This window comes from Pelodiscus sinensis, chromosome 2 (genome assembly GCF_049634645.1).
Source record: "Pelodiscus sinensis isolate JC-2024 chromosome 2, ASM4963464v1, whole genome shotgun sequence".
NCBI lineage: Eukaryota > Metazoa > Chordata > Testudines > Trionychidae > Pelodiscus > Pelodiscus sinensis.
This window is the reverse complement of record NC_134712.1, coordinates 217518646-217532704: the sequence shown is the minus strand read 5'-3', so window position 1 is coordinate 217532704 and position 14059 is coordinate 217518646. Positions and strand designations below refer to the sequence as shown.

At 45.9% G+C, this 14059-nt stretch overlaps 1 protein-coding gene across 2 annotated transcripts in view; it reads left to right on the top strand.

Moving 5' to 3' along the window:
* Nucleotides 1-14059, top strand: part of FAM171A1 (family with sequence similarity 171 member A1) — a 141355-nt gene that overhangs the window by 26809 nt on the left and 100487 nt on the right. The window lies entirely within an intron of this gene.

Sequence of the window (14059 nt, the reverse complement as noted above, 5' to 3'; positions counted from 1 at the left end):
CCTGCTCCTCCAGGGCCTCCAGACTCCTCTGGCGCAGCCTGAGGTCCTCCTGGACCCAGTGGTCCTGGAGACGGAGCTGTCGGTCCAGGAACCGGAGGTGCCGCCTCTGGTAGTCCTCCTGGTTCCTGGCTGTCCTGCTTGCCCGGGCGCGGGCGGCTGCTGCAGGCGGGGTGGTGCGCCCTGCAGTCCCCGGTGCTGCAGCTGTGGTGCAAGAAGACCAGCGGTCAATTACCCCAGGGGCCCAGGTGTGTGAAACCCAGCTCCCCTCTGCAAGGCCAGGGCCCCTGCAGGATCCCCAGCTGCTGCTCCGTAGTGGGCAAGGCCCAGGCGCACGGTCCCGGGGCTCCCTCTCGCCCCAGCCCCCCGTACACATAAGGGGAACACGAGGGTACTCACAGGTGGATGCCTCCCCGGCCTCTGATGATGCAGGCGAGCGGCTCTGTGGGGTGCCTCGGGGGTCCCGGGTCCTGGGAAGGCTGGCAGCAGGCTCCTGGCTCTCAGAGCCCTCTTCCTCCTCCTCGGTGTCCAGGAGCGGTCCCTCTGCCCCGGGGTCAATCACGTCCCGGGGGGCAGGGACGGCATGAGGCCCCAGGATGCGGTCCAGGGCATGGAAGTGGGGGCAGGCCTCCGGGTCAGCCCCTGGCAGGCAGGCCCGGGAGTAGGACTGCCGCAAGTCTTTAATCTTGCAGCGCACCTGCTCCCGGCTGCGCTGGTGGCCCCTGGCGGCCAGGCTGGCAGCCATGCGTCCATAGACGGCCGCGTTCCGGTGGCTAGTGCGGAGATCGTGGACATTGGAGGCTTCCCCCCAAACCTCGATGAGGTCCACGATCTCCGCACTTGACCAGGCGGGCGCCCGCCTTTTGCGCCCCCGGGCAGGCTCCCGGGAGCCGCCAGGCTGGTCGTGGGGAGCAGTGGAGGGCTGGGAGCCCTCGGATGGCTGGCTCATAGTGTGGCAGGTGCAGGCTGTGCAGGCACGGGTGCTTGCAGCCTTGCAACTGGCACAAAGTGAGTAGCCAGCCCGTGGCCCTTTAAGGGCTCCGGGGCCGGGAGGGGGGCAATAGAGTTTCCCTGGTGTTGGCCAGAGTGGCCACCAGGGAAACCTGGGAAGCCTTAGCCTCCCACTAGTTCGAACTAAAGGGCTACACAGCCCTTAGTTCGAACTAGCTAGTTCGAACTAGGCGTTAGTCCTCGTAAAATGAGGTTTACCTAGTTCGAACTAAGCGCTCCGTTAGTTCGAATTAAGTTCGAACTAACGGAGCGCTAGTGTAGCGCATAGGAAAGTTAGTTCGAACTAACGTCCGTTAGTTCGAACTAACTTTCTAGTGTAGACATACCCCTAGATAATTTCCTGGAGGTTAGGTCCATAAAAGGCTATTAGCCAGGGGATAGAATTGGTGTCCCTGGCCTCTGTTTGTCAGAGGCTGGAGAGGGATGGCAGGAGACAAATCGCTTGCTCATTGTCTTCGGTCCACCCTCTCTGGGGCAACTGGTGCTGGCCACTGTCGGAGGACAGGATACTGGGCTAGATGGACCTTTGGTCTGACCCAGTATGGCCGTTCTTATGTTCTCTACTATAAGAGCTAGACAGAGTGTTTCTGAGGCTATGTCTAGACTGCAGGCTTCTTTCAGAAGAAGCTTTTCCAGAAGAGTTTTTTCTGAAAAAAACTTACCTTGAAAGAGGGCATCCAACACAGTAAAAGTGCCTTGAAAAAGCAATCTGCTTTTTTGAAACATAGCATCCAATCAATGTGGATGCCATCTCACATTTAACTTGTGATTACTATGGATGGAGTGTCCACCAGAGCACCTGTGCTTTTTCTTGGAGGCCTCTTCTTTTGGGAGGGAAAAAACGCCTCTACCCTGTCCATCCACGTCTTTTTCTGAAAGAGCTCTTTCAGAAATAGGCTTCTTCCTCATAGAAAGAGGTTTACTGCTGTCAGAAAAACCCCTACGTTCTTTTGACTTTCTGTCAAAAGAATGCAATTGCAGTGTGCACATAAGTGTAGTTTTTTTGGAAAAACTCTGCAGCATAGACATACCCTAACAGAGGACTTTGGCTTCCTTAGTCATGCCTCAAATACTAGATCTGTTCTTTATCAGAGCACAAATCTGTAGGAAAAAGTCTTTGGAGATATTTTTCTGTTTTCCATTCTACATAGATAAGCTTGCTATTCTCTCTACTGTCTCCAAGGCAGTTCTTTCTGCTTCCTCCATACAATAGTGACACTTCAGGATCCCTTCCATGCACCATTGTGATGATTGCCTTGCTCCTGAAAAGGCCTGCCTTTTACAGTGGGGGTGTTGGACCACAAGTATGTTTTTCAGAAAATTTTAGAGTAATTTCCAGAGAACATGTGAACTGGGCCCCAGTTTCACATCACCTGACTTTGTAATTGTGAGACTGGTGGCTTGAACCAGGTATCACCTCCTTAGGAGCATAAGGAAAATCCATTCTTGACTGTGGACAGTCCTTGGCTTTTTCTTCTCCTCATTAAATCATCTTTGTGGTGGGAACGCCCTATGGTTTTGGTTCTGGAAGGGAGTTTCATCCTGTACAGAAGCTCATCACTGCCATGTTAACTAGTAAGAAGCTGATGGATGAAGCTTTTTTTTTTTAATTGTGATCAGGATGAGAACTGCCCTGATGGAGCCAAATAAATTCCACTTCCTTCTCCATGGCAGAATTGCTCTGGCTCCTACCAGTTTCCTTCAGACCTAAAGGCAAACCTCCATGCCAGAGATGTTACCAAGTCAGGGCCTCAGAAATAGTCAAGTGGGTAGAGTTTTCCTGGCTTGCTAAGGAATGCTTTTCAGACCAAGGAAGGATTTTTCTTTCAGTACTAATATGGAAGGTCTCAGGATTCCTGAGGATCTGAATCTGATCTGATTTGATCTGAGGAAGTGGGTCTGGCCCACGAAAGCTCATCATCTAATAAACCATCTTGTTAGTCTTTAAAGTGCTACATTGTCCTGCATTTTGCTTCAACTACCCCAGACTAACACGGCTACATTTCTATCACTATTCAGGATTCCTGGATACTGTGAGAGTTCTCTGGGATACCTCAAGACCCTCCCATAGGCATGCAGCCCTCTCCTCCTTCCAGAAAAAAGGGAGCTTGTGTAAGGCCTGAATCACAATCTCTTGAATATCCTGGCATAATGCGTGGGGATAATAAATGAATCCTCTTACTGTTTCTTTTTTTATTAGCCACCAACTTCTGTTGATAGAATGCCTTGTGCCTTTAATATTGTATCGTCACACAAACTGAAAAGCTTTTAATTCTCTTTTGCCCAAAAAAAGACTTCATAAGTATCATTAATAAACATTTTAGTTGAAAGTCTCTCCGGTTTTGTTTACTGTTTTCACTGTAGACTCTTATTCAAACAGCAGCTACAGAGTATTGCTTAGTGCAGTGGTCACCAACCAGTAGATAGAGATCTACCTATGGTAGCTCTTGGAGCCTCTGACAGGTGATCCTGACTGTTTCGGCAGGGAAGCTATCAAGCACTGGCACTTCAGTTGCCCTTCCACCCACTGTCATGCTGCTCCTGCCCTCTGCCTTGCAGCTGCCCTCCCGGGAGCCTCCTGGTTGCTGTGCAAGGTGTGAGAGGGAGAAAAGGCAGGGTGCTGATGTCAGGATGTCCCTCTTCACCCACTTCTGTACTCAGTCTCCACACAGAGAGAAGAGGTGGAGGGAACTTGGCAATGCAAATCTGTCACACTCACACAGTGTGTGTGTGTGTGTGTGTGTGTCTGTCATTCTCACAAACTGTCCTTCGCTCTCATCTCCCAACCCTACACATGTGGGTTGTTGTTACTTCTTTTACTGCTTGCTAAGTGTGTTATTTTTGGTTTTTGACTGGTCTGTGCATTTCTTAATTTTCATTTCTCTCTTATGCTTAAATTTAATACTTTGAGCAGTGAGTTCTAAAATGCCTAACCTGTCGTGGCTGGAGTCATTGTCTCTATGGTAATAGCTGCTCCTGGACGTGGCTGGCATGTCCCTGCAGTCCCATCAGGCAGAGCAGGGAGTCTCCACATGCTGTCCTTGCCTGCAGACACCACTCCTGCAGCTCCCATTCATCAGTAATGGGGAACCATGGCCAGTAGAAGCTGTGGGCTCAGTGCCTGTAGATGAGGGGCAGCATGGAGCCATTGCTGTACATGACAGTTGTTTTCAGGGAGGGTGCCAGGCCAGGGCAGGAGTAACCCTGCCTTAACCCCACTACTCCACCGCCCAGAAGCCATCTCAGTTAAAAATGGTGCCCAGCCATAGCCTGCTTCCTGAACCCTTGTCCCAGCCCTTAACCTCCTCCTACACCCAACCTCCTGCCCCAGATGTGAGTCCCCCTGCACCCAAATTCCTTACCAGAGATTGCACCATGAAACTCCTTCTGGACCCCAAGCCCCATCCCTGGGCTAAGCCCAGAGCCCTTCCCATATGCTGAACCCCTTGGCCCAAGACCAGAGTCTGCACCCCAACCCTCCACCCCAGGCTGATGAAAGTGAGTGGGGATGGGAGAGGAAGGAGGATGGAATGAGCAGGGTGATGCTTCAGAGAAGGGGTGGAGCAGGGGCAGGGCCTCAAAGAAAAGGTGGGAAGGAAGTGGGGCAAGGATATTTGGGTTTGAGGTAGATCTTGCACTGCACTTAAATTGAAAAAGTGATCTTGTGGTTAAAATGGTTGGAGACTACTGGCTTAGTGTGTTTATTCCTTCATGTACTGTCATGCATCCCTGTTCACTGGTGTCAAGCTAGTTGTGTCTATTCAAAAGTACCTCATCATGTTACTATTTCATACTCTTCTGCTTGCCTTGCTGCCCTTGCCAGAATGCTCATCCTATTTTATTTATTTTAACAACTAACTACGATAGTGACAGATAGAAAATGATCTGATTGACATTCATTGTCACAGCTGTCTGTGCTCCCAGCAATGGAATCTTCCCTGTGATAGATGTAAAATGAATCTAACAAGCTTAACATTAAAGGGATAAATACATCCCGTCACATCTGTCCCATTCACTTAATGTGTACGTTAATGGGCTTGAAAGGAATGATTCCATGATGTAGTAGACAAGTAATGGAAAAGAGCCACCCATATTGGTCAGGATTGCTGAAGAAAGTTTTATTTCATGGGCTTAAAAATCTTTTTGAGCTGTGTGTACACTGTTTTCATAGACACTACTTCCTCTCCCGTTTGCCTGGTAAATGCCTGTTTATATATATTCAGATAATACTTGCCTTTTGGTTTTCAGAATTGAGCTTGAATTTTGGCAAGAGAGAATGTTAAATGTTTTTAACCCTCTCTCCTTGTCCTAAAAACAACCATGAGTGGATCATGAGCTTTCATGGGCACAACCCACTTCTTCAGATGAGTGGAGCAAAAGGGACAGAACCCCCAAATTTAAAGCAGAAAAAGAAGGAAGAGGAGGGGGAAGGGATCCTGTCAATTATGGTATCTGTGCTAAATGAGGCTAATAGAGTGGGCTGTAAGTGTCCCATACTTAGCTTTTTATATCATTTGGATGTTGAATATAAAGGCCCATCCAGTTCATGTCTTTGTTTAGTCCCTGGGAGATGGTGTCAAATTTGCATATAAAGGTCAGTTCTGCAGTCTCTCTCTTTAGTTGGTTCCCGAAATTACTTTGAGTAGAGGGAAAGTAGTTATGATGGGGAACACTTAAGGCTACTTTTCTAGTTGCTTTTAGTTTTGCAATAATTGGCTTTGGTGAAAGTGATTTGGGACTTTCTATATGGCATATTAAATGTAGATCCTTCTCCCAGGAATTTCCTTAACTGATGCTGCTGTTTATAGATTAACAAGAAATTTACAGCATTATGCATTCTTACTCTCTCACCTCCTCCCTAAAAAGTTGTTGTATAAAATGATAAATGTTCAGGCTTTTATTAAATAAAGTTTAAAATGGCCAAGATGTTGATTTACTGTGCTGGTACTAGCATTTTTAACTACTGTTTCATAAGGATCTTTGTGCACATTTGGCATTGGGAAGTCATTCCTGTATAAGCCATCACATTGTAGCCTGTAAATGCATGCTAAATATATTGCCAATGGATTTTTTACTAAATCCCTTGATTTGCGAAACTCAAAGATTTAGTCAGGTCCAAATAGATTTTTACTGTATTTCTTTCTTGTTATATAAGAGCATTAATTTATTTCTGATAGCACTATTTTAAAGGAAATTAAACCACAAAAAATATAATGGTAATGTTTTGTCTAAATGTTTTGTAGTTTAACTTCCTGTACTTTTCTTAACAGTTAGCATTTTTAAAATTACCATATACAGTAAACTTCCGATAATCCGGCACCTTTAGGACCTAGAGGGTGCCAGATTATCAGATATTCCGGACTATCAGAAGGGGGGGCTATGAGGGGTCTGGAGTGGGGTAGGAGGGGATGCCACCCCAGACCCCTCATAGCCCCCCTTACGATAGTCCAGCTCTGCCCCAGGCGTCCCTGATTCAGCCGCTGCTGGACAGTTTCAGCAGCAGCTGAATCGGGGATGCCTGCAATAGAGCAGCGGGGATGCCTGCAGTAGAGCAGCTGGGGTGCTGCTGGGTTGGTCCCGCAGCGCCAAGGGACAGCGCTACGGCACGAACCCAGCAGCACCCCAGCTACTCTTGGGGACGCCTGGGGCAGAGCAGCTGGAGTGCTGCCGGGTTGGTCCTGCAGCGCCAAAGGACAGCGCTGCGGGACCAACCCGGCAGGACCCCAGCTGCTCTGCCCCAGGCATCTGGATTCAGCCTGCTGCTGAAACTGACCAGAAGCGTCAGTTTCAGCAGCGGCTGAATCCCGACGCCTGGGGCAAAGCAGCTGGGGTGCTGCTGGGTTGGTCCCGTAGCGCCGCCCCTCGGCGCTGTGGGACCAACCCGGCAGGACCCCAGCTGCTCTGCCCCAGGGGTCCCCAAGAGCAGCTGGGGTGCTGCCAGGTTGGTCCCGCAGCCCCGAGGGGCAGCGCTACGAGACCAACCCGGCAGCACCCCAGCTGCTCTGCTCCTGGCTTCCCCATTCAGCTGCTGGTCAGTTTCAGCAGCAGCTGAATGGGGGAAGCCTGTCCGACTGCCCCAGCACTTCCGGGTTCCTGATGGTGCCGGACCATCAGTAGTCCCGGAGCATTGGATGCCGGACTAATGGAGTTTTACTGTATATGCTATATGGGGTGGTTTTTTTGTCCATAATATAACCCATTAGTTAAACAAACCAATCAATAGGAAGGGATTGTGGGGAAGGAGATCTTGGGGCAGAGGTCACAATATTGTTTCATTTATAAAAATGAGTTTCTTGCTCTTTTGGGTTTTGAGGGTTAGCCTGTTGATGTTTCTTGATTTTTTTTTTTTTCCGGTTTGATTTTTAGTCTCCTTTAATATAAAGCAGTTTAACAAAGTAATCCTTCTTCTCTTTACTTTTGCCCTGAAATTGAATTAGTCGCTTAGTTTAAAATCTCAGTACATATAGGAAGTAGACACAAGCAAAAGTCCAGATTTTAAGTCTATCCAGTAGCATTGACTTGAGGAATTTATTTGGGTTTACTGTTAATACAAGAAAACAAAATTTACTCTTTGGATGATGAAGCTATTATAAAGGGAATACCAACCATGTAAATACAAATGCTTTGTATTAATGAGCATTAAACTATTTAAAAACTTTTCTAAAAGCATTAACTAAGCAAGTCTTTTTTTACACTATTACTAATGACGTAGGCTTCAGTCCTGGAAACATTTTTCAGAATGTTTACTTTTAGACTGTCATTTATTTTACACATTCATACTATTAAAGTTCTGAATAACAAATATAAACAGAGAAAATTGAAGCATGAATAGGATTGTCCACTTCTTTGGCTCTTCCCCATGGCCCTGTTCCATTCACTCACTCCTCTCATCACTCACTGGATCATCTCAAGGAACCTGCTTATGGGTAGGAGGCAGCCCCAGCTAAACAGGGGCTGTCATGGGTTAATCACTTAGTGCTTTCCCCTGCCCCCATCATAACCAGTATTGTTGTTTGGATGCCATTTAGGGTTGTCATATTGTCTTTTTGACCAAACTTTCTGGTCAAAAGCCATGCACCTAGCAAACCCTAAATGGTGCCTGGACATGCAAACTAAGAAATAGACTGTTCTGATAAAACTCAGATAGGTGGCAACACTAAGCTTGAAAGATGTTACCCAGATAGCCCAAATTTCTTTGTTGTTCTTACTGAGCTGATGCAGTAATTAGCTATATATGGATAGTTCCACCACTAGCTGAACTGTGAAAAGGGGGTGCCCTGTGAAAGTCTTGCTGGATGGTGATCCCCTCTGGTGTAATCTGACAGACAGGTGGAATTGAAGGAGACACCCTGCTCAATAGTTCCACTCTGTTTTTCTACCATTTTCAAGCATCCATATTCTCTTTCACTGAGCAGTGAAAATGTGGTTCTGCTTTGTTTCAAGAACTTGGTAGTTAGTCTTTATCGGAATATATGACACCTCCCATGGCATTTGTCTGCCTTGCTTGTAGATATACACCAGGAGCAAGCCCTGGGCAGGGGAAACCTTAATCCAGACAAAATTGGTAGAGAGTCGTCTGTTGGCTTTCAAGATGATGTGTCTGACAATTTTCAGTCAGCACTTTGCTTCCCTGAGTTGACAATCTCTTGAGTTGTGGAATAAACAGGTAAAGTCAAAATAATAGGAATGGTCTGTTTCATCCACCCTTGCATTGTACTCTAGCTGCCTTGCCAAATATTTCAGATACTTTTTTTTTTTTAAATTCAAGGTGTGTAGCCCAGATCTTTCTTGGTGAGTGATGCAACATCTGAAATTATTCATGCCATCAGGCTGAATTCCATCACAGTGTATTACATAAACTGTACAAGAACAAAGATTATGCCGAAATGTATTTTGTGAGGCACACGAGGATCATCTTCAGGAGTGATTTCCAAGAACACACTTTTTGTATCCAGCGGGAATTTTTCCCAACAATCCTATTTTTAAAATCCCTTTGTGAAATGTGATTTTTGACAGAATGGAGCTCCATCTGTCACACAACCATGTAAACAAGACAACAGATTTTTATCTGTTGAATGTCTAAATATGCTCTTTTTCTTTGGGGATTCAGAGGGTGTTTTGTATTTGTTCTTTCTTTTGCGCACCTATAACCCTTAGTCTGTAAAGATGAACTATACAATGATGTTTAAGGGGTTAGGTACAAATTACTTTCTCTTTCCTTCTCATCCCCTTCTTCTTTCATCCTTCCTACATGTGTGGTATGCAAGTTTGGTTTTGTCCCTTTTTTTAATCCCTTTACCTGGAAGCCTCAGGTTTAAGCTGCTGTCAAAGGCAGAATACCATACTGGATGAACTAATGAGCTGATCTGGTTTGGCAAATCCTATTTACTCTTTTTCTCTTGTCTGGTTGCTTTCTAAAAATACAAGCCAAGCCACTGTGAAATGTTGTCGATACTACTCTTCCATGAATTGTACATTTTGGATTCAACCATAAATTTAATCGGGTCTAAAGCATAAAAGAATAAAGCCCTAGGGAAAGTCAATACAATGTTTTGAGTAGTCAGGTAAATAGCTATAAGTACAGTAGGCACAAATTAGTAAAAGGCATGATGATGAGAGCCCCACAAAAGATAATGTGATGTCTAGGATCATTGCTTCAAGTTCAATCCATATACATATGCTGCTACCATAAAGGAAACTGCCAGAAGGCACATTCTAGTGGTTTAACATCATTTCCTGACTTCGATGTTTTCAGTCAAGGCAGTGACTGAATGCTGTCACAGGGGATCTATCAGGTGGACTGTGCCTACCCTCTGGCTCTGTATAACCCTAAATTTGTATGGTTAAGCCCATCTCAAACACATGTGCAGAAATCAATGAATTAGTCAATTCTCTGCCATGCTTGCTGTCAGTTAAAGGGCTCTGTATTCTGTTTTATTAGGATGCATATTTGTCTTGAGAATTACATGTTTTTAATTTAAAAAATCATTTAACACCTGTGTGATCTGTTTCTAACCGTCCTTCCCTGCTATGACCTTACTTTTTTGTCTTGATAGATTTACAAACTAATTAACCAAAACAACAACAAAAGGGATAGAGAATAAGACAGAGAATATTTTATTACCTCTATATATGCCCATGATACGCCCACATCTTGAATACTGTATACAGATGTGGTCGCCTCATCTCAAAAAAGATATACTGGTGTTGGAATAGGTTCAGAAAAGGGCAACAAAAATGATTAGGGGTTTGGAATGGGTCCCATATGAAGAGAGATTAAAAAGGCTTGGACTTCTCAGTTTAGAAAAGAAGAGACTAAGGGGGATATGATCGAGGTCTATAAAATCATGATTGGTGTAAAAAAAGTGAATAAGGAAAAGTTATTTACTTATTCCCACAATAGAAGAAACTAGGAGTCACCAAATGAAATTAATAGGCAACAAACAATGGTTTAAACAAAGGTTTAAAACAAACAATGCAAGTTTTTCTTCACTTAGTGCACAGTCAACCTGTGGAACTCCTTGCTAGAGGATGTAGTGAAGGTTAGGACTTTAATAGGGCTCAAAAAAGAGCTAGGTAGATTCATGGAGGTTAGGTCCATCAATGGCTATTAGCCAGGATGGGTAGGAATGGTGTCCCTAGCCTCTGTTTCTCTGGAGGTGGGTGACAGGGGAGGGATCATGTGAGGATTACCAGTTGTGTTCCCTGTCTCTGGAGCATCTGGCATTGGCCACTGTCAGCAGACAGGATACTGGGTTGGATGGACCGTTGGACTGACCCAATATGGCTGTTCTTATGGTCGTACATTCTTAAACACTGAGCTGCTCAGTCAGGTAAAAAGATGTTTACTTTAGGATAATCAGGGTGTTATGGGATTCATTCATTGTCCATTTAGGGGTTCGTGTCTCTTTTAAGATGTAACTTGGGTCAAAAATTGTCTCATGGGGTGGTGATGTAAACTGAACATGGCTTCACACAGTAGCTTGAGAACTGCACGGGGGAGGTTGTGTTTTATTCATAATTATCAGAGCTTCAGCAGGGTATGGTTTAGAGTAGGGATGTTAGATAGTGATTAATTGATTGCTCATGTAACTTGCGCAAAATATTATTGGTTACATGACTATTCAGTAGTCCCCGGGAGTAGGGCCGGCAACCAGTATACCCCTAGCTTCACTCCTGTGGAGCCCCTGCCAATCCGCACTGCTCTCTGATACATTGCAGGGTGGCAGCAGCCTCTGTCCACAGGAGGCCCGAGCTCCCCATGGACAGAGACTGTACCAGCATCCCATGGAGCAGCCTCTCTCCGTGGTGAGCTTGGGCCAACCACAGATAGGGGCTGCTCCATGCTGCTGCCCGTGATAGGCAGCAACGCTGAGGGCAGGGGAAGGGAATTGGCTTACATAAGCTAATACATGCATGGCTTCCCGCATGTACCAGCTCCTGCCTGCCCCCCTCATCTTCCACCCTGCTGCCTCTGTATCAGAGGCTGGCATCTCTCGGGTTCTGGCTCCCACTTTGACATAGAGGCAGTAACGGGAGCCGGGGGGAAGATGCATGTAGTTAAGATTAACCAATAACTCTAGGCTTATCTGTTAATCGTGTACTGGACTACAGCTTGACATTAGGGATGTTAGATATCATGTAATTGAATAATTGTGAAACCACATGAAATCTCAGCAGTTACATGACTATTCAATAAACCCTGGGTGCGAGACCAGCAGCCACTGTGCTCCTGGCCCTGTTCCCGGAGAGCCACCTACCACCTCACATTGCTGCATCTCTGTCAGAGGCAGCAGCGCCAGGGAGGTGGGAAGAAGGTGAATCCAGTGCTCGTGTGGAGCTGGCTTTTAAACCAGCTCCTCACGGGCACCAGCTCCTGCTCCATCCCCTCCTCACTGCATCTGATACAGAGGTGGGGGAAGGGGGGATGTATGTAGTCAAAAGGATTAACCAATAATCCTAGGTTTATCTGTTAATCGTGTATTTGTCTACACGCTGACATCTCTAGTTTAGTGGTCAGGGGTTCAGGTTTGGAATAACGGCATTCTGGAACCACAAGCAGAGTGAAGATTCAGGAAGACCACGCCTTCCCCATAAGCAAGATTTTTGCTGAAAGGGGAGTTATTTCACTATCTTTTAGTGACTTTTTAGTGTGTTTGAACAGCTTTGCTCATTGTGAGAACACTTTCGCTTGTTTGCATTTTGCATCACTGTTAATTGTTGTCAGTGATTAATTGATTAAGAATATGTCTTGTCTTCATGTTGCTCTCGTTAACCCATGGCTGAAAACCCATTTAAATGTTTTGGGGGATTTTGTGAAGCAGAATTCCAGGTAAGTCATATTGGAATGAAGGAGAGAGAGACTTGGTTGGAAGGGCACAAGGTGTATGTAAGACTGGCCATATTAAAGTCTAGCAGATTCCTCATGCAACAGACTGGCTGCGTCTAGACAGGCAAGTTTTTCCGCAAAAGAGTCCGCTTTTGGGGAAAAACTTGCCACGCTTGATTTTGCGCAAAAGCACTGACGTTCTACTGTCCGAAATCAGTGTTTCTTGAGCAAATGCTTTGACGTTCCCGTTTGGGCAAAAGCCCTTTTCCAGAAATGCTTTTGTGCAAAAGGGCCAGGGTAGACAGCTGAAAACTGTTTTGCGCAAAAAAGCCCCGATTGGTGAAAATAGTGATTGGGGCTTTCTTGCACAAAACTGCATCTAGATTGGCACGGACGCTTTTCTGCAAAAAGTGCTTTTGCGGAAAAGCATCCGTGCCAATCTAGACGCTCTTTTCTGCAAATGCTTTTAATGGGAAAACTTTTCCGTTAAAAGCATTTGCGGAAAATCATGCCAGTCTAGACGTAGCCTCTATAATGAAACACCTAGAGTCATGGAGGTCAGTTGCATCACTTTTATGTATACAGTATGACTAGGTATGTATCTTACCTGAGCCTCTGTAAATGAACAGTAAACTGAGGAATCACTTTTCTTAATGGTTACTACACAGAATCTCTAATCCACAAATAGCTGCAGTCTTAGTTTAACTTTCACATGAATACTCATGTAACTTGGGTACCAGAGAGATGAAGATTTTAGATGTTACAGTAGTTTAAGTCTTCTCTTGAGTCTTTGGTTGCATAAATTTGTACTTGAGATATAAAACTCTATGGGCCTTCTGGGTGAGAAGCTTCTGACTGTTTTGAATAAAAGCCAGGAGGAGTGTGTGGGATTTCCTCCCCCCATCCCAACCAAACAGGAGGGGTTTTTGTTGTTTAAACTGTAAGCTGTATACTTGAGTTGTGTTTGGACCTAAGAAAATATATGAAATTACAAATCTTAGACATAAAAGATTTTTTTTTTAACGTGAGATAAGAACAATGTTTAGACCTTTGTCAGATTCTCAACTGGAATCTCTAGAGTAGAGGTCCTCAAACTTTTGGCCCATGCCTCCCCACTCATTGCAGACCTTTCTGAAGACCATCAGCCAAACACTCGTGATGACAAGATTGGGTGCAGGAATGAGTAGGAGTGTACAGTCTGGGTGTGAATGGGGTGAGGGTGGGAGGAGGTCTGGGTGGGAGACTGGGCACAGGAACAGGGTGAAGGTAGGTGATCATCTGGCTGGTAAGTTGGGTGCAGGAATAGGCTGAACGTGGTGATGGGGTCAGGTTGGGAGACTTGGTGCAGGAGTGGGCTGCCGGGGGGGGAGAGGGGTGTTGGGTAGGGAGGTTAGGAGCAGGGTGGACATGTGTGGTCTGGGCACGAGATGGATGAGCGGTGCTTTTCTGACTGTGCCTCACACTGCTCCCAGGCTGCCCCCTATTACTCCCATTGGCTGTGATTTCCCCAATTCCCCGCATCAGGAATCCAGCACTGGGGCTCCAGCCTTGATGGGGAGGGCACGGGGCTGGAGTGCCAGCACAGGCTCCCTGCTTTGAGGTGGAGGGTGAGTTTCTAGCCTGCTGTCCACCTGCAAGACGGTAGTGGTCTGTGGACCACACTTTTGAGAACCACTAACACTGCTCTACAGCCAAAATGCTTCTGAAATAAATGTAGTCAAA